The sequence below is a fragment of the Thunnus albacares genome, chromosome 20, assembly GCF_914725855.1.
Source record: "Thunnus albacares chromosome 20, fThuAlb1.1, whole genome shotgun sequence".
NCBI lineage: Eukaryota > Metazoa > Chordata > Actinopteri > Scombriformes > Scombridae > Thunnus > Thunnus albacares.
Window position 1 is genome coordinate 6,499,088 of NC_058125.1, and position 19,866 is coordinate 6,518,953.

Below are 19,866 nucleotides of genomic sequence, written 5' to 3' on the forward strand. Positions count from 1 at the left end.
TAAATAATCACTACATTAATGTATATGTATGTTAAAAAACAATAAATTTGACCTCTACTCATTCAAGACTGTATACATTAAATTAAGTAGGTCCCTATAAATAGATCCTACAGTTCCCAAGAGATAATTGCAAAAAAAAACGCACATATTTAGCAGGTTACATTCGTGGATGGACTTAACATAGTATTTAGAAAATGTCAACACATATGTATGCATCAATGCATACATATGTAAATGGACACAATAACAGGTCACATTGGTAAATGAACCTGATAATATGTGTACATATTAATGCGTATCCAGGACCGTCTGGGGCTAGACAAGGAACCCCTCGGATTAATCTTTAGCGAAAAAGAGACATTAATGTGTAGACTGCAGAAAACAATCTACAGAAATTATACAGAAATTATTCAGTGTAAGGAATCACACATTCAGGGTCAGACTTTCAGATATACCAGTGTTTTCTGTCTTATTGCAGTTGAGTGGACAGTGTATGGACTGATACATGTAACAGAAAATTTCTTTTTTTTTTTTTAAGCATTCTTTTTCAGTCGGTCAGAGCACATCTTTTTGAGGGCCAACTCATATGCTTGATTAATCCACGGTGAAGGGTACCCCTGCTGTGCAAATTTTTCATATTCACAGCCTCCCATGAAGTCTTCTGTGGAATGACAAATCCTTCTCAATCAAAAAAGTGACTGATTTTGAGAGTAGGGTGAAAATTTGCAGCCAGCATCAGGGTGTTTTTGTCAATGTTCTTCCAGTAGAGTGTTTTCATGACCCACATGTCTAAGGAACTCACTTTTTCATTACTATATAATGTGAATTGCAGGTTCCTGTTGAAACTGTTACACAGAGTAACAAAATCTGACAGTTCATCAGAAGAAGATTTCATCTATAAATTTGTACCATTTTATAATCTTAGACAAATGTTTATTCTTGACTAAACTGAAAAAATCCAAATGATACAAATTATGTTCTCACTTACCTCTAGTCATACAGATAATTTAGGTTTCATTTTGCTAGGGTTATGGACAATCAGTTTTTATAGGGAGCATTTCTTCTGGAGGAAGTAATAATAATAAATAATAATGATAATAATAACAATAATAATAACTTTAGTTGTATATCACTTTTCACTTCTCCAATGAGACTGATGCTCACATCTTCTTATAGCGCTGTGGTCGGGTTAACATCGGAATCAACAAAAGGCCGGAGCAGTTGAGTGTCTAATATTGCCATGGATGGGTCCACACTGGATTTAGTTGAAAGCCTAGTGCATTGCTACACAGACACCAAAGGCCGCCTTGTGTGTCTACATGAGACACAGACGGACAAGACAGAGCGTCGGTATTTGATGACCTGGGAATGAGAACGGGTTGGTGTGTGTATGTAATTTGGGTAAACTGACAAGGAGAAAAAGAAAAATGGCGATGTATATTTGTGCTAATAATTATAATAATGGCAGGGTTTTACAGCTCTGATCATGAAGTGCAGTCACAGAGCCCAGAAGCCCCACCCTGCTGCTGCAGAGTGGAGCAACCTTGTTTATTCAGTTTTAAGTTTATTAAAATGAATCGTGCTGCGTGTCCAAATTGCACCAAATTCGACACGGCACTCCCTTTGTTCCCCAGCAATGCACTCACTAAGTGTGGAGTCAATCCAATGAACGGTTTAAGAGATACATGAAGGACATACACACAGACATACAGACACACAAACACACAGACACACAAACACACAAACACACAGACACACAGACATACAGACACACAGACATAGAGACAGAGATTCCTTTATCTCCTTTGATAGATAAACAGCTGGTCATACCAGACCAAGTGACGCTGTAAGTGCACACCTCCTTTTCGTCAGGGGAATATTGTGTTATTTCTTCTCTCAGAAGTTACATAGACTTGCTTTATAATTTACCATTACTAAATAAAGGCACTCTGGTTGAACTAAGGACAACATAAAGGCACAAGGAGGCTCTTGTTGAGAGCGCAAGCAGAGAAAAAATCAAAACACTTAAGAGTCTGTGGTTGCCTATGATAAGCTGGGACTGCAAAATATCAACATCCAAACGGAATAATTAAGTTAAATGTCCTTTGACTAGGATGTAATTCAATCCAAAGTGCAAAAATAAGATTGCCTGACATCAGACAGAATTGTCAACTTGTTACACTCCGTTTCCATCTTCAGTCTGACATTGCCTCAGGTACTGCCTAAACGATTTCTGTCGAGGAAGGGGATTCAGTTTGATCACCACTAAATGCTGTGGCTGGTGGAGTTCAGCGGTGCTTGGTTTTGGTTCATACATTGTCAACATGGCAGTCAGGTCACAAACTTTCTCATATTACAGCTAAACAGTACACTAAAATATGTTTCTGAAACATTTGAGGCGAGAAATAGGCGATGCAGCAACAGAATCTGATCAGCACTGCCTAGTTTTACTCCTCCTTGATTCCGGTGCACAGCTTGACAATGCTTGACAACAGCGTTAGCCCCACCCGTCCCGCTGATTGGCTAATCGTTAGTCCCTGCCATGGTGCTCATTGGATTGATCACTTTTCAGACCAGAAACTGCTGTTTCATGTCATGATGCCAGACCAACAGGATCAGTCAACTGGACTCGGTGGAGTGGGTGGATTCAAAGGTAAAAAAAAAAGGCAAAAAATAAGATGCATGTGATTTTCCTTTTTATTCAATCAGAACTCATCTCACATTTTGTGGTAATTGGTAACTGGTGAACAGATCCTTTGTTGTAACACGTTAAACCAGCAGATGCATTACAAGCCCAATGTTTGTCTCTCCAACTACCGGATGACGCACGAGAATTGCTATGATGTTCAGTGTGATGTGCGATTCTGTCGCCTCATGTTGCAGTCAGTGCTGACGCAAGGTCCCTCTTCCCGAGCAAAACAAAGTCAACAGGAGAGTGGAGTGGAGTGGATGGCTGCGTTGAGGAAACTATGGTGTCGTTAAGTCAGACATCTCAATCAGTCACTTCAGCGCTCTGCTAACAGGGGCAATTTACTCAAGGATTGTGATGTTATTTTAAACAACAAGCTGTTTTCCATCTCTTGAGGGATATTATCTTATCTAACTTGAAAACTGTTGCTATGGCTTCTTGTGTGGCTGGTGTATCAGTTTGGTAGATGTGGTATACTTCAAGTACCCCTCCCTGTCAAAAATGTCTTTTTCTTCTTCTTCTGTCAGTTGGATGTTTGAACTTCACTGTGCAGAATGATGTCATACATCTAACTGTAGGAACAAGAAGAAAAACATATCTTTGAGTGCAGGGAGACTTTAAAATAAAATACATTTCATACTCTATCATTGTTCAAATTTTGAAATTCGTCTATCTTGCTTTTGTATTTCCATTTCATTGTTTGGTTTATTTGTCTTAGTAATGAAACTGGTCAAAAATAGACAATGTCACTTCTACAGTAGGTGTAGTTTTGATAGCAGAATATGTTTCAGCAAAAAAACCCATCATCAATAACTTCATTGTAAGCTATTGGTTTTGGTTGCTTCTTTCTAGAGCTGCTGTTTTTGCACAAACACGCAACCCAGTGAAGGAATCATTCACTGGAATTCTGCCGTCAGGAAAAACAACATCTGTTGCTTACTAAAAGGGATTCATCTATAAAGAAGTAAGCCTGTAGACCATAATTACAGTGAGTGTCAGAGCCAAAAAGCCACAAAGTTCACTGTGACACCACTGTTGTGCGTTGGTATGTGTTGATGCGGGTAATTTCATTGCAGTTTATCAATGTGACGGTCGTATGCACAATGTAGAAAGAGTAAAACTGAACAGAATAGAGCAAAGATGTCAGAATCTGCAGAAGAGGGCTATGTTTCTGTGAAATGTTTTTTCTTAAATGGAATTTTCATTTCATGTTGATCTTTTCCTGTGACAATTAGGGTTTTAATTTCTATTTTTTACTCTTTGTTCACTATGTCACTGAATAGTGGAATATATAGTAAAAAGTAGATCATTTTGTCTGGGCACAAAATTGCAATCACCCTCAACATGTGGTGTGTGAGATAAATTGATGTCTCACATACATTATAATGACACCACACACCAATCATACACAGCCTAAGCGTGTGAAAGGCTCATTATTTTCCTTTTTTCCCTCCTTTTACTGATACTGTAACTGGGGTTCAAGTTCAATATATAGATATAAAAAGACCTACAGTAGATTGACACACTAAACTGCTAATATGATGTACATGGAGACATATAGTGTCTCCAAAAACTATTCACCTCTCTGATGTGAAGATGTGTCCACATGATTTGAAAATGTTTCAACTTGGGTGAAAAATCTGTGCGTATGTCGGAGCTTTATGAATCTGCTTCATAAACATAAAGAGACGAGGGGGAAAGGGAGAGAGACTGGAGGGAAATAATAGAAAGAACCGGAGTCTCTGGTGAGTGCTGAGTTCAGTTAGAAGCTGAACTGAACACAATGCTGCCTATTGGTTGTAGACATTGTAATTTAATTACTGTAAATTCAAAGATCTTAACTCTTCTCCAGCGGGCCAATTTAGAGTACAGACGAGCACACACATCTCAACAAAACACACATGATAGGATAACAAAATAAATAGTTAGCATACTAAAAAGGACGACGTATAAATTACATTTTAACAGAGTAACAACTATACAGTAAGTGCATATTATATATTATTAGTAGAGTGTTGGGCACATCAGTCAGCAGTGGAAAGTAGAGATGGAAAGATTCCAAGAGGGGATACAAGAAGACAGTGAAACATTATAATCAAATACATGACAAGGTTTTTGGCGTAGGTATAAATCTACCAAGAGTAGGCCGTCCTCAAAAACTGAGTGTCTGTGTGAGAAGGGTGCAAGTGAGGGAGGCCTGTGCATGAACACTCTGAAGGAGCTGCAGTGAACCATGACTGAGATGGAAGACACTGTGCAAACAGTTACTGTTGGCTATAGGTGCTTAACTATTTGTATATTAACGACAGTGTTGGAAGAAGAGGAAAAGTCTGATGAGACCAAGAGAGAAATCATCAGTCAGATAATGTGGGTATGGGGTAGGGCATGGTGGGGGTGCACTAGGTTATTTGTAATCACATCACATTTGGGGAGCCACAGTATTGAGATGGAGGCAACAATATTAGAGACACTTCTTCACCTGGACAAATAAACCTAAAACTTTCTGAATGGATAGATACTACTAGAGGTATTGGAGAGATAGGGAGTGAACTTATCCTTTAAATGGACTAGGAGGAAAGAGGCCAAGGTCTATCTGAGCAGCTAAAAAGTTCATCTCTGCAACTTAAAACCCTAAAATTCCATTTTGTGTGTAATACTTAAAATAAGGATGTCCTGACAGCTCTGAAGGAGCTCAGGATTCATCCAGAAGGGCTACCACCATATAAACCTGGAATCTGTGTCTACCGGCTGACCTGTCGAATGTGTAGCAGAACACAACATTAATTACCGTCAGATCCTGACTGAAGCTACCGCTGCTGTGCCACCCGCGTAAATGCACACATGCCTCTCTCAATTTAAAGATGCACTTATTGTTTCTGCAGCTGTGTGATGATGCAGAACTCAAAATCCAGAATCTGTGCTGCTGTTCACACACTGTCTCCATAAAACTTTACAGAGCCTGATCAGTTTACAAAACAGAATATGGAAAAATTGCAGTGGTCTGATGTACAGGGCAGATACTAAATACTGACTTGAAAAGGGTAAAAAGTTATGCAATGCATAGCGGGCTTTATGTTTGTGCTTACTGTAGATCTATTTGCAGGAATGTGTTGTCTCTTGTGTTGATCCTGTGATTATGTGTTGAAAAACAAGAAAATATGAAAAAGTCCAAAGGGGATAGAAACATTTTCATAAGCACTGTGGATCAACCACAAACATTCCCATCACTACTTACATGTTCTTGCTGCTTCTCTGGTCCAGCCTCCTTTCTGTCAAATTGTTGATATTTAAGCGAAGCCATCCCTGCCAGTCAGATGTTTTGCATTAATATCTCACTGGCATGCAGCCTGCCTGAGACACGTGGTACAATCCTTGGTCGTCAATCCAAAACAGTGTTCTAGATCTCACTGTGAGACATGTCCACCAACGACCAATGTGGAGCTTTGGCAACCAAAGATAGCCTGAGGCAAAATTCTGACAGTGTCTGAAATTTATGGCCAAATTCTCAGAATATGACTGCTGCTACAACCCACGTCTACGAACAAACCAATCAGAATACGACATGAAATGACACAGAATGCCTCAAACTGATATCGTACAGTCTGACCAAGCAGCAGCTACAACAGCTTGAGGTTGAAGCCAATGTGGAAGTACCTTAAAGTGCAATGCCACCGATGGTCACTAGATGTTGGCGCCAATTGACTCTCATTCAAAAAGTGTCAACTTCTCTCTAGACAAACTAAGTCAGTCATTTTTTTTCAATGATTCATGGTCTCAATCTCTAAATTCAGGCCCTCTAATAAGTGTGCTGGCAGTCATTTTGGAGATTGTTGCTCCGTTAATAAGATATGAATACTACTGTCACAATATTTCATAAGTTTAATGTTACTTGATACGATACCTGACCAATAATTTATAATTGGCGTCTTGCACAGTATGACATGCAATAAACTTACACATTGGTAGTTGTTGCACAGTCTAAAAGGCGCCTTAAGTCAGCTTACTGACTGACTACTTCTTCTCTACTTGTACTTCTGTTTCACTACGTTTTAGCAGTGGCTTGCCCATTCGCCAAAATTATAGTCTCCCTTTAAAGCGAGTGTGACAGAAAGAGAGAATGAAAGAATGGAAATGATAGTTAATTATCACATATGTGTTAACTGTATTTTATCACTTTCTTCTGCTCTCAACATGCATTTCTCAGCATGCATTTTTATCTCATAGCTCAACTGTCTCCTACTGCTCTCTGTGTCTACATTTTTTTCTCTCCTATTTGACACTTTTCCTTGTCAAGACTCCAGATGGCATCTCTATTTTTAAACACACGGGCTGCTTTACATGAGAAACAAGAGTCCTTGACCTGGTCTCTCTTTTGTCCAGGCCGTGCTGTCTTTGAGCAGTGGCAGTATTACTGCTGTTCTGACTCAACTGTTCTCTCCTTTTGCTTTAGGCCCAGGATCTATCCAATCAGTTTCCTTGTGGGTGGGGCTACCACCCAGTAAGCCAATCCTCTCTAAGCTCAGCCTTTGTTTTGGAACAGATTCCAGGCTGTGCAGTAACACCTGTCATGTTTGCTTTTCATGCCACCTCTTCGCTAGCTCAACTGCTGCAAAATTTACTGAAATGCCAGCCAATCATGATGAGTAATATGAGAATGTGTCCACATTTTAGCTGTAAATGCAACTGCATGATCGGTTTGATGACTGTCTTTGACTGGCTTTGCCTCCAGTTTGTATTTTATAGTAAAATCAAGAATAACATTATATAATGATGATGATATATGTCCTTTCACATCTCTACCTATGAAAAAGATTATAAGCTGTGAGGGTGAGAGGAGGCTCATTACTTCTCATCTCTGTTCATGAGTTTACACAGCGGCTACAAATACAAATACTGTGTGTGTGTAATATAAGATTATTCCCCTATGGTGCAAAGTACAAATAAAGGCGTAGAAGTTTTCCAATGTGTGTGTATGTGTTTGTCTGTGCGCGTGGGTGTGTGTTTTCGTGAGTAGTGCAGCTGTGGGAAGTTGAGCAGTTGAACACTGTGGGAAGGTCACAGCAGAGAGAGAGAGAGGATGTTGGGAGGGAGCATTCTGTGCTGGGATGAGCCAGGTTACGCAGATAAAGACTGTGACCTTTAATTAACATGAACACACACACACACACACAAACACACACTCAAGCACATATGAAAAATTAGTTCCTTCAAAAAACGCATGTACAGTTCTGAGTTCACTCAAGCAGTTTTTTTTAATCAAAATATCTATGTCATATGATACTTCTCAAGCATGATTTTGACTTTCCACCAATTTTCATTCACACAAAGTCATACATATGAAAAAATAGAGACACAAAAATATGGAGAGACAGCAAGCCCCCAATATAAAAAACTCATATATTATCATTATACAGATGAAAATTCAATTCAAATACAGAAGAAGCATTTTTAGCACCACAATGTGAATTATCAGGATGATACAGCACATTTTGTTGCATTCTCTGGAAGTCATGATGTCATGAACAACCCATGTGATGCACATAAACACACACAAATAGCACGTACAGCCTCGTTCCCATGCCTGCTTTGTCACTGATGAGGAGAATCTGCCAGTCAAGGCTGGATCCATTACCAACACTTTTCTCCCTTTTTCACTCTTATTTTGTACCCTTTGTTTGCTCTTGTGCCATGCTACACTGTCCACACGTGCTGCTGTAGAAGAGCCAATATGTTTGGAGTGTGTGACAAAGATGTGACAGTCAGGAAAGAAAGGGGCTTTTTGCACTGATATTAAAGTCAAATGACTGTCATGACTGCCCTTTGAAGCAACACAACTGTCTTTGTTTACAATAAGAAGAAGGAGAAATGTTCAGACAAACCGTTCACTGTGAATAGAAAAAAAACATTTGTCTTGAGCAGAAAAATACGCATTAAAAGCAGGCGTGATGTTGGCTGAAGGACGTGATGACACATGATGTTTGGACTGACATTATGTTTAGTGGAACAGTAATTCTAAGAAAATCACGTGTTTTTCTCCTACAAAACACACAATGGTAACCGATGCTGATATGTAACATTAAAGATGAAACCCATCACTTTCTGCACGTGTCCTCCCTCCGCAGCAGCTAGAAGTGACTGATGTTTAAATCACAGTAACAGCAAGTGGCTTTTGTATTAACCCATTATTCTTGAACCCACAGTGTAGTATGAAAAAGTGTGAAACCTCTCGGCTTATGCTGCTGATTTCCATGTGTTAAAGCTGTGAACATGGTGTGAAACATGTTGCTATAAGTGCCATGGCTCTATATTTAACATATTTGATTGGCATTCTGAAGCAACATTTCTCAGTAGCAGACTACAGAAATAGGGGAACGATATTACACTTTCATAGCTTGTAACATTGTGTATTTGGTGTATTTTTGGTACATTTATACATAGTTTGGTCTCTCTCTTAACTCTGGCATCTTGGTTATTTTCCTCTATTTCTGCTGCCTTGTATCTCTGACTATGTAAAAGTTTGTATAAATTCAGTCCTGTAATATGATGTAATGAATAACCTTAACTTACTTAAAAGTCCATCTGCATTTGAACTTCACACATTGATCATATACACTCACCGGCCACTTTATCAGTTATACCTGTGCAATCTAATGCGATCCAAAAAAAGTGTTCCTAATATTTTGCCCCCCCTCATAATGGAGCAGGCAAAATATCAGGAACACCATTCAATATGCACTCCAGTACACCACCACCACCCACCATGACCTCAATAATAAACATAAAGTAGAATTATCACCTTTCTGCCAATGTCAACAAAAACTGTAACTGTATAAGCTTCGTAAATGTGGCAGAGCTGTTGTATTGGAGCGCATTAGATTGCACAGGTGTACCTAATAAAGTGGCCGGTTAGTGTATGGGAATGTAGAGGGTATGTTTATTAAAGAAAGGGGGAGATTTGAAGAAACTGCTTCTTAAGAGGGACGCAGATTTCTAAATTGGGCATATTAAACTCAAGAGGGTTAAATGAGGAATTAGACTTGAAGCCACTTTTATAGAGTCTACTGGATTTTTATTTATCTCAAATAGAATAGAATCCATTGTTTTTTAAGAACAATTGGTAATTTCACTAACAGATGGGTGTGTGAAAAAAGGATATTCAACCTTTTTACTCACTGAAGGGTTAAGATGAAAGTGTGTATTTATTTAAGAATATTGCAAAAAGCTGATTGTAGTATTATTATTATCATGTTATTTATTTATGTCATTAATATTTTTCTTATTTTTGTATCAACTAAGACTAATGATATTTTGTTTATATTATTTTGAATAAGGAGATGATTATGATGTTTTGTATATTTGGTATTAACAGTGATTCATCAGTCACATGACGAATCAATGTGTTGTAAATATAAGGGCAATGGAGGTTGCGTCAGACGGAAGGAGAGATAGCAGAAAACATTTGGTAAATAAAGTGTGGTGTACTGGAGAAGACTGGAGTCAATTGTTAACAACAAGAAATTGATAACAATTGACATACATAATGCTGTAATACTGTACCTGCAGTTTGTGACTCAGCTGCAGATATGTAGGCACTTTCTGTAACCAGTAACAGACATTGTATAAAGGGTATAAAACATATACTCTCTCTTTGTCCTGTATGAATGTGGCTTCATGATAATTACACATGTTGTGCAAAATATATCTAGAGGGATCAGGGTGAATTGGTTGTTTCTAATGAGTGACGTCAGTCTGTTTTGCTAATAACATAAACACCATGGTGGATGTCATCTCATGCAGGTTTAACTTGCTGATTGAGTGGAGCTGAATGGCAATATGCACTGAAGTAACCTGGAGATTGTCTGTTTTCTCCAGAAACCCAATTTCTTAAATGTCACATAAACAAGTGAGTGAGGTTTCCTCCATTGTGAGAAGAGTTTATATCCATAACAAACCCAAGACTTAAGTGGCAAACGAAGACAAAAACTGAGACTAAAACAGAAATAAATAAGTGTAATCACGGTACTTTCCAACTGAAGAGGAAGTTATATTCCAAAATCAAACACATTCCCAAACTAAGGAAAAATTGTGTGCTCACTACAGGGTCTGTCTTTACTCTGCGCTGTGTTGTCATTCCAAATGCATCAACATCACAGCTAATAATGGACACTGGTGCCTGCATTCAAGTGGATATCAGCCAGAAGGTTTGCAGTATAGCAATGTATCATGTCTTCTTGTGCTCACCATGTTCACGCACATGAAGTTAAATCTAAATCTCATTGATATGCTTAATTCACAAGTGCTAAATCATGGTCGAACATCTAAAATCCTTACAATGATGTATGTACGTATAGTATTTGTATGAATTCTGTGGTCATTTTTGAGATGACCATCAAACCAGATCAAACCAGGCAAAACAAAACCAGAAAGGTTCAGCACAGAGCAGAGAAACTTACAATAAAAACCCTCTTTAGGATGCAGGACTGCAATCCTTGGTTGATCCATGCTAAAGCTCAAGCACATGTTTTCTTTGAGCGCACAAGCCTCTTATAACAGACTTGGCTCTTTTTTATTTGTATCTTACTGAATAGTTTTCTGAAAATTATGTTCAGCTCCAAATGATGATTGGTACTCGTACAAACATGAACACAATGGATGCTGACGTCACTGTCTAAGATGTGTTTAATGTGTTTCATCCACCACATGGCCACTTGTTTGTCATGTTAATAACAAACCAATAGATGATGAGGACTTCCGTGAACTTAAGCCGTCTTAGACCAAACACAAACACACCCAAAACTGGCCCTCATGCATGCAGCAGCTACTCCAACAGCTCAACAAACACTGTTGTAAAGCACAGCTGTTTTACAACTGCATTTACCAGCCTCTAATGTCTCTGAGAAGTTTCATTCCAAAGTGAAGGATCAGAGGAGCTTAGTCAGTTTCTAACTATACAGATAGTTTTGGCAGTAGTTGCCAAAATTTTGAGATATCAGATCCAAAAGGCACCAAATTATTGTTTTCTTGGGGTTCCTGGAACAATCTATATAAAGCCTGCCACATCACAACATTCACCTCCTTCTGGATAATCAAACTACTATCAACAAAGAAAAGGCCAATGAAAATCATGAGTCAGCACAAAAAAAAAAAAAAAAAAACACACAGAGGCTCACACACACATGCTCAGACACTAGACTATTTAAATAAGGGACAAAGTTACAGTGGTAAGAAATATAATTTGGACAGGGAGGTGAAAGTTCTCAGCTGGATGGCTGATGACTCCAAATTTAAACTTGGGGCTCTTGATAACAAGTTTAAACAATGGACATACAAGTGCATTACAGCAATAAGCATAATAATTGACAGGGGCAAAATTCAAAGTTTTAAAAAATTAAATAATAGGAGAAACAAGATTTGTTTAGGTATCGGCAAGTTAGAGATTTCTTTGAAAAAGAGGTAAACCAGATTTCCCTTGTGAGCCAAACAGAGTGATTGTGACACCGTGTGTATACAATAATAATATTGGTAGAGTGATATCAGTGCTGCATCAAGGATTGGTGATGAGCAGAGGAATCTCTACACTGTATATTAGAGATAAATGGGAAACAGAACTCAAAATACAACTATCCAAAGAAGGCTGGTACAATATATGTAAGATACAACAAATAACCACCAACTCCAGGATGTGGAGAGAGTTCTGTTGGAAAAATATAGTCAGATTCTTCATTACTCCCGAGACTAAAAGTACATTTTCATCTACACAAGAGACATGCTGGAGGCTGTGTGTGGAGAAAAATGCAGATGATACTCATGCTTTCTGGGAATGTATGAAAATGAGAAAAATACTGTCATGATGAATGGGTAGAGTTGGAAGTGATATTGGGTTATGAATTACCAAAGACATGTGTGGTGTTATACTCAGGCAACCTGACAAGGGAAGATGTACAACAAGACGACTGATATCTGGTTAAAGTTCTATTAGAAGCAACCAAGAAGGCAATCACCAGGAAATGGTGCAAAGAGAATTCAGCAATCAGAGTTTACTGAGAAATGGGACTGCTTATAAAACCCATCACAAAGTCACTACCAAACCCGAAGACGGAGCATGAAGACGGAGATATTTTAAACGCACAATATGTAATTTCAGCCGCTAGGGGTCTCTCAATCAAAACAATAACAAAAGACGGAGTGTGATGACGGTGTGAAGTAGCAAGGGATCATGGGAGTTGTTGTCTTCGTCATTAAATAACCAGTTTCACCGGGATAGGATTACTCCAGTGTTAATCATTCAGGATGTTTTTACCGGGAGCCGAATTACCCGCGGAGGTATTCTCCTCTCCAGAACAAATGGACCCGGTGATTACAGGTAAAAACACTAAATAAAGCTGTTTCACCTAAAAAAAATTTAAAAAATCAGTGTTTCTCCGACGATGTACGGCGACCACCGGACGTCCGGTACAGGCTGTTAGCCGAGCGGCTGCTAACACTTGTTCGGTTTATTTCTCTTATAACTTTAGATCTAGACGTTCGGCCGGTTTCTCCCGGGAGCCGAATTATCCACAGAGGTCTCCCCCTCTCCAAAAACAAACGCACATGCAGATTAAAATCGTTAAAATACTAATTAAAGCAGTTTTACGTAAAAATCAGTGTTTCTCCGACGATGTACGGCGACGACCGGACGTTCGGTACGGGCTGTTAGCCGTAAACAAGTAGACCGCAAGCTAGCAAACATAATTTTAAACATCGCAAGTTTCAAAATATAAATGCTTTTTTGAGGAAGGAAATGCATTTAACACATTTGTAAGAGCTCAAGGATGCAAACAATGCTTTTTTAGTGAAGAACAGTGAGTGTTATCATATCTTTTGTTTGTTTACAAGAAAACTCAAGGTACTTAAAAAATCCTCCTGGTACAGTCACTCCACAGTATGATATCCCCGTTGTGTTGCCTCTGAGCTCCGAAACAGCCAGTCAGCACCTCTGCAAAGACATCACAGTTTTTAGGGACAAATTTTAGCAGAAAGCAAAAATAGTTCTAATGTCCAAAGTTTTATTTCAAAACTACATTTTCTCTGTCACCTATCAGTACTGAATTTAAATCTTTATACAACCCAATCCTTCTTTTTGAAAATAAATTACAGGATGTTTATGTGGAGTAAATCACACAGTTTGCCATGGGAAATTAATTTGTGAAGAGATGAACATGCTGTACATCTACAGAAATTATTTGTGTTGTAATGTTAACTTTATTAAAAGTAACTTTGTTATTGAAGTTTGAAGAAAAATGCACAATTATTCTTCCTCTGGCCATTAATGTCGGGTGATTCAAAAGTATTCAGGAGGAAAACCAGTTGTGTGAGCTGTGTGGAGGAAGTGGAAAGTGAGTCCCATTTTCTTTTCAACTGTACAAATTCTGATGATTTAAAAAGAGGTTTTTTTTTCCCCTGTGAAATGGCTTGACAAAGCCCTGAAATATTCTGGTGTACAGATGAAAAATTCAAATTTTAATGTGTTTAAGTTTGCTAACTTTTTCTTAAAATCCTGGCAAAGAGAACAAAATGGATTGTTTAACTGGAGTTTAAATTTCTCCGGTAATAAATGTTTTTTGAATTCATGAATTTTGTTATAGACAATGACATTCTGTGGCTTCGATTGTGAAAGTTGTTTAAGTTTCTTCTTTATTTTTTGGACTTCACATGGTTCTCTGAGCCTGCTGGTCTTGAAAGACCATGCAGGCTAGGCATAGCTGTGACACAATATTAAGAGATTTTTACCAGCTCAAAACAGACTTTCAATGTTTTGTTTATCCCGCAGGAAAGGAATAAAACAGCATGCTGAAGTCAAACATTGATTTTCATAGAACAGCAGCATTACATCCTGCCATTTTACTTCACAAAAATCCAGCGCTCTTATTCATCTCTGATTCGAAAGGTCACCATGCAGGAGAGCTCCTCATCTCTCGTGACACAAAATCCTCCTGCTCATGTGGAGCGATTAGGCCCTTACTATTGATAATTGTTTGTTCTGCACTCGAGAGGAGGGAGAGTTAGGGAGGGGTGTATGTCGATGAGACTGATGTGTATCATTGGTGCATGCAGGGAAACAGAGAGAGAGATTTGCTATGACTTATCAATTTACACAGATACATGAGCGTGAGACGTCGGCCCATTTTGCCATTTTCATACATCCATCTGCTCTGTTTCTTTTCACTCACACTTCGCATTTCGCATTCAAAGTAATGAAAATGACTTTTGACTGAAATGTGATGAGGAGCAGTACTGTTGCCCTACCAACCACTGTCATTGTAAATCTGAACTTTTCTCTCTTAAAAAAAACAATATCCCTACATGATGATTTTCATTTCATAATGGCCACAATCCTGGTGATAAGATACTGTAAATGAAAGATGTTGGTGTTTTTGCATCCTGTGTATTAGCAGTGTAAATGCAGTTGTAGTATTTTAATAATAGGATCACAGATATGTGCATGAGGCCAGTATTTCAGCCACCACCTGTTAATATTAAGCGGAATGGATTATTTCACTGGTGTTTGGTGTCTTGCATCAGTTAAAAGATCATATGATGGGCAGCAGTTGCACAGTGTTTACAGAAAAAACGCTTGCAATGTGATCGCAAGGGTCGAATCTCAGGCCTGGCTGATGTAATGTTGCTGGTATAAGTGAGCAGTTGTTAAGAAGTATCTAAGTGCACTTGTAACTACTGTGTTAGTCATGATACCGTCATCTGTTTGGACTTGATCTCCATTTATTCTGACGGGGGACCAATAAAAGCAATACCTCCATGTAAATACAACAGCACACTCCAGCTCCTCAGCAACAGGAAAATAACACAAAAGACAGTAATTCAATATTCGGTACGGAACATGAACTCATGTACAATAAAACACACGTTTGGGTTGAGTCGTACTGCCAGGATGGTGAGTGGAGCAGGTGGACCCAAATGCAGGAGATGGCAGGCAGGCAGGATACGATGCAGAATATTTAATGAAGTAATTCAAAAGTCACAGGAGACACTGAGACACAGGAACACTGACCATAACCACAGGAACGAACGCAGACGACTCGACAAAGACCAAACTGAAAACTGGAATAGGGTGTGATTGCAAACTGAACACAGGTGAGGGAAACGAGACACAGGTGAAACACATGAGGTAATCAACAAAGGTTGGAAAACCCAGGAAGTAAAGCTAACAAGACACAAGGAGAAAACATTTCAAAGTAAAACAGGAACTAAAGTACAACAGGTGACACAACACACTGAGCTGTGTAGCTGATAAACCGGGGAAGACACTAGGAGCAGGGCTGGGCTAACAAGGGTAATGCAGGTCAGGTGAGAGGAGGTGTACATAAACACAGGAGGAACATACAAGGGAAACAGAGAAAACCAAGAGAACAAAAACAAAGTCCAGGCAGGATGTGACACACCCTGCATTCCTTATTTGGAAGGTCCTGGCTCCAAACAGAAAAGATGGCAACAACCATAAGCACCAACTGCGGTTTTCAAATCAGCTCCAATGCAAACCAACGAGTGACGTTACACCTCGCTACGTCCATCTTTATATACAGTCTGAGCTTGCCGCACCTTTAAGCTAACCGCAGTTAGCTGTCAGAAACAAAGAACCAGTACACTGAAAGGTTTTTATTGATAGGTGAAGACAAACATTGTGATATTCAGGGATCAAAAATATGCACAAATCATAGGATGGAATAATAGATGGAAACTTAACAGATACACAGTCTATACATACTAACCTCAGAGGTATTCTCAGTCAGGTAATGACTACATTTTGATAAATTTTGTGCAATTATATGAATAAGAGGTTACTGTTGGTTTATGGGGGGAAAATTTTGTGGATAAATGTTTAAATATTTATAGACCTATAAATCCAGCTATGTCCCTATGCAATCAGTGAACAATGGCAAGAGTTTAGATGATAATGCAACTTTCCACCTCTTGAAACTCTTTAAAAACAGTTTAATTTAGGGGCTCCAGATGCCAAATGTATCATGATCTGCATGGTTTGAAATTGCCAGAGGAGAAATTTTCCATCTCCAAAACAGCTGCCATGTCTTTCCAGTTGGAAATTTAGAAACAAAGACCAGCAGCCCAAGTAAGACAATGGTGTAGGAAGGATTTATATTGATATCTGGGTGAAATAGGAAACTGTCAGTCATCTATTGTGTTACTCGAAATGACATCTTTGCTGCAGCAGCAACCTATCAATGAGTTTATATCACATATAACACTGTTTTATAATTCAAGGACAGCGGCTTTTTAAACTTAATGACAGTCAAGAAGTGCTGCTCACTGGCAGTTGTCAAGGACCGAATGCTGAGGAGGTGGTGAGTCAATATGAGAGGTTGAATGAAAACAAAGGTGTGACAGATGGAGGGAGGGTGAGGAGGAAAAACATAACACTCAAATGAAGCTGTGTGTATATGTGAGCTTGACCTACAGTGAACTGTTACAGCCGCTCACAGGATCCTCCCTGCATCTTATCATTTTTATATTTTTCACACTTTTGCCTGTTGATGAATGTCTGTACTAAACCGTACCTAATAGCTTGATTTGAGACATACCAGTGGTGTCTGCTGTATAAATTCCTTGATTTAACCAAGAATGTGTAACATTACAACAATTCATAGCCACCTCACTTTATAGATGTAAACATTGGCACATGGGTTGTAGGATATCCTGTCCCCGCCTGTAAAAACATCCACCTTTAAGTATTTACCGAGGGAGAAATATCACGCTAGGAGTTACTGATTAATCACAGATGATCATTTAGTTACTGGCAGGGACACTGGCACAATACAGAATAACGTAAACAGAGAGAGAGAGAGAGAGAGAGAAATCCCAAATGTGTGTACAGAAGCATCTTATTTGGTGTCTTTTCAATTAAAACACTCATCGAAAGCTGTCTTTAGTGAATGTTAGGTAGAAATGTTGCTGCTGTTTAAATATGCTACTATATGTTTTAAGACATATAAAAACACTTTGCTTTGAATAGTAATTTGTGTCTGATGAGGTTTTTCCTCAAATAATTGCTTTGTGAAATTGTCTTGAAATTACATCCACTCATTTGCCCATGTTGAAAAACCACTAGATGTCTCCTACTTTATTGAAAAGTCCATTCTCAGTGTATGTGCACTGAAAGTTTCAGGTCTCCAAATCATATTTATGTAACTTTAATACTGGAACACAAGTAAGGAGGGCTTTCAAATTGGTCATCTACAACATCTTTTTTATTTTGTCCTTTTTCAGGTGCAAATTGTGTATTGCTGTGAAATTCCTACACTGCACTTCACTTGATAGACTACAGTTTACCCGTGTGGGTGGAAATGTGAAAAGGATGATTTTGTAAATGCTGCTCTTGTCTTTTTCTGTTTGTTGTGGCTAACACAGCTAATGCTAATGATCCAGGTCTCTGCATATTAACAAACATTACAATATGTACATTTATTTCTATGAAAATACTATTTGGTTACTGGTATCTACAACCTTACCTTGAACTTTTTAAGGTCATGAATCCTGTAAACTGAATACAGCAGCTTCCCATTGTGCTTTTGACATCCTTTAAACCCCATTAGCACCATTTTCTGCTAGCACATGGTGTCAAGTTTATCAACACCATCTCTAAAATTGCATAATTGTGTAATAGTAGGAAAGCAACTGGTGAAATCCTGCTTTGACCCAGATAATAGGAACCTGTTAGATGCTAAAGACAGTGACCTCAGAGGTGTGCAACAGATGACCTAAGCTCTATTTTAGGTCAAAGCTAATCCACTAGAGAGAGGTGCTAACTGCACTGTTCTAAATTACTCCATTTCTTTAAAGGAATATGCCATGTTTGTGGGGGGTGTTGGTCAGTTATCACTGCTGTTCCTGGATGTTCATTTTGTTTATATATTTGCATATCAGGTGTAAAATAGACCATGATTAGGTGTTCTGAACAAATCAGTATGGCTTTTTGTCCAGAGGAGCAGGAAGAGAAAATATAAGTGATGGACACCAAAATCATCAGCCTTGATATACCATGCGTACACTTTTTTGTAACACATTGCACAAATTAACTTTACTTAATTATATATCATGAACAAAATAATGTGCTTCTGAATTTCTACTTGCTGTAAACAAGTTTAAAATACGTTTTCTGAAATGATTAATTTGTTTTTGAGTCCAGCACTGGCACTTTCAGCTGCATTTTATCAGCTCTCTGGCTCAGCCTAGCCTGGTGGTAGGGGGGTGCCACTGTTATTTATGCTAACAGATATACTGTACACTTTTTTTGAGGACCAAGGTGGATTTTGGGGGGTTTCATTTTTAATTTAAATTATTGAGTTTACAGGCAATACCAGTATATGTAATACAAACCTCTACTAAGATACTAACCTCTACACTTAAAGCATGCTAAACCCAAGAAAATAATATATAATAGATGTTTTTGCCATATAAGTTGACCATGACTCTTGTGTGATACAGCACAGTTTACAGTTCTGATTTAATAAAGCACAGCAGGGGAAAGAATGGCACAAGCATTTCCCTTCTTTGCTTGGAATTAAAAGCAGGCTGCTCAAAATGTTCCAGTCCGTAAAAAGTGTAATCTTTCTGTAAAGCAAGCACCACATATCCTTATTTTCCATTCATACGAGCTGTTTTTATTTGATCATCATCATTTTATCAAAGCAGCGCTCTATGAGATGGAGGACATTCTGTCTCGCTGTGGAATAAAGCTCTGAAATCGACCTGAAGATCTGCAAAAACAGCAAGCATTAATAGAACTCCAGAGTGACTAACCACAGCCACATGTGGGACAGTTGGCACATGCACCACAACATGGCAATTAAGTCCCTCAAACCCTTGAGTCATCGCCCACCCATGGCACATCAAATCCATCACCAGACCTGGCCGTAAGATGCTCGTTGTATTGTTTCTGTTTGAGTGATGTGCGTCAGTGGATCAGCCTCCACACACACACACAAACTCATATTAGAAGGGTCCTTGATGAAAGCGCCTTATGTCATCAGTAATTGAATCTTCACTCCTGTGTCTTGTCCGCTCCTATCTAAAGCCTTTGGAGGAGCAGATTATCCTCACACGCAAGACACAAATCATCTGTTTCTCATAAAAAGCTGTTCGTAATACCCATTACCCATTAGTAA

General features: G+C 38.7%; 1 long non-coding RNA gene across 2 annotated transcripts in view; it reads left to right on the forward strand.

Annotated features, from left to right (window-relative positions):
* The first annotated feature begins 13,010 nt into the window (after positions 1 to 13,010).
* The window catches only part of LOC122970964, a 59,041-nt gene continuing 52,185 nt past the window's right edge, over positions 13,011 to 19,866 (forward strand). For both annotated transcript variants that reach the window (XR_006399371.1, XR_006399372.1), the window contains exon 1: positions 13,011 to 13,052. This is a non-coding gene — a long non-coding RNA (uncharacterized LOC122970964). The remainder of the gene's footprint in view (positions 13,053 to 19,866) is intronic.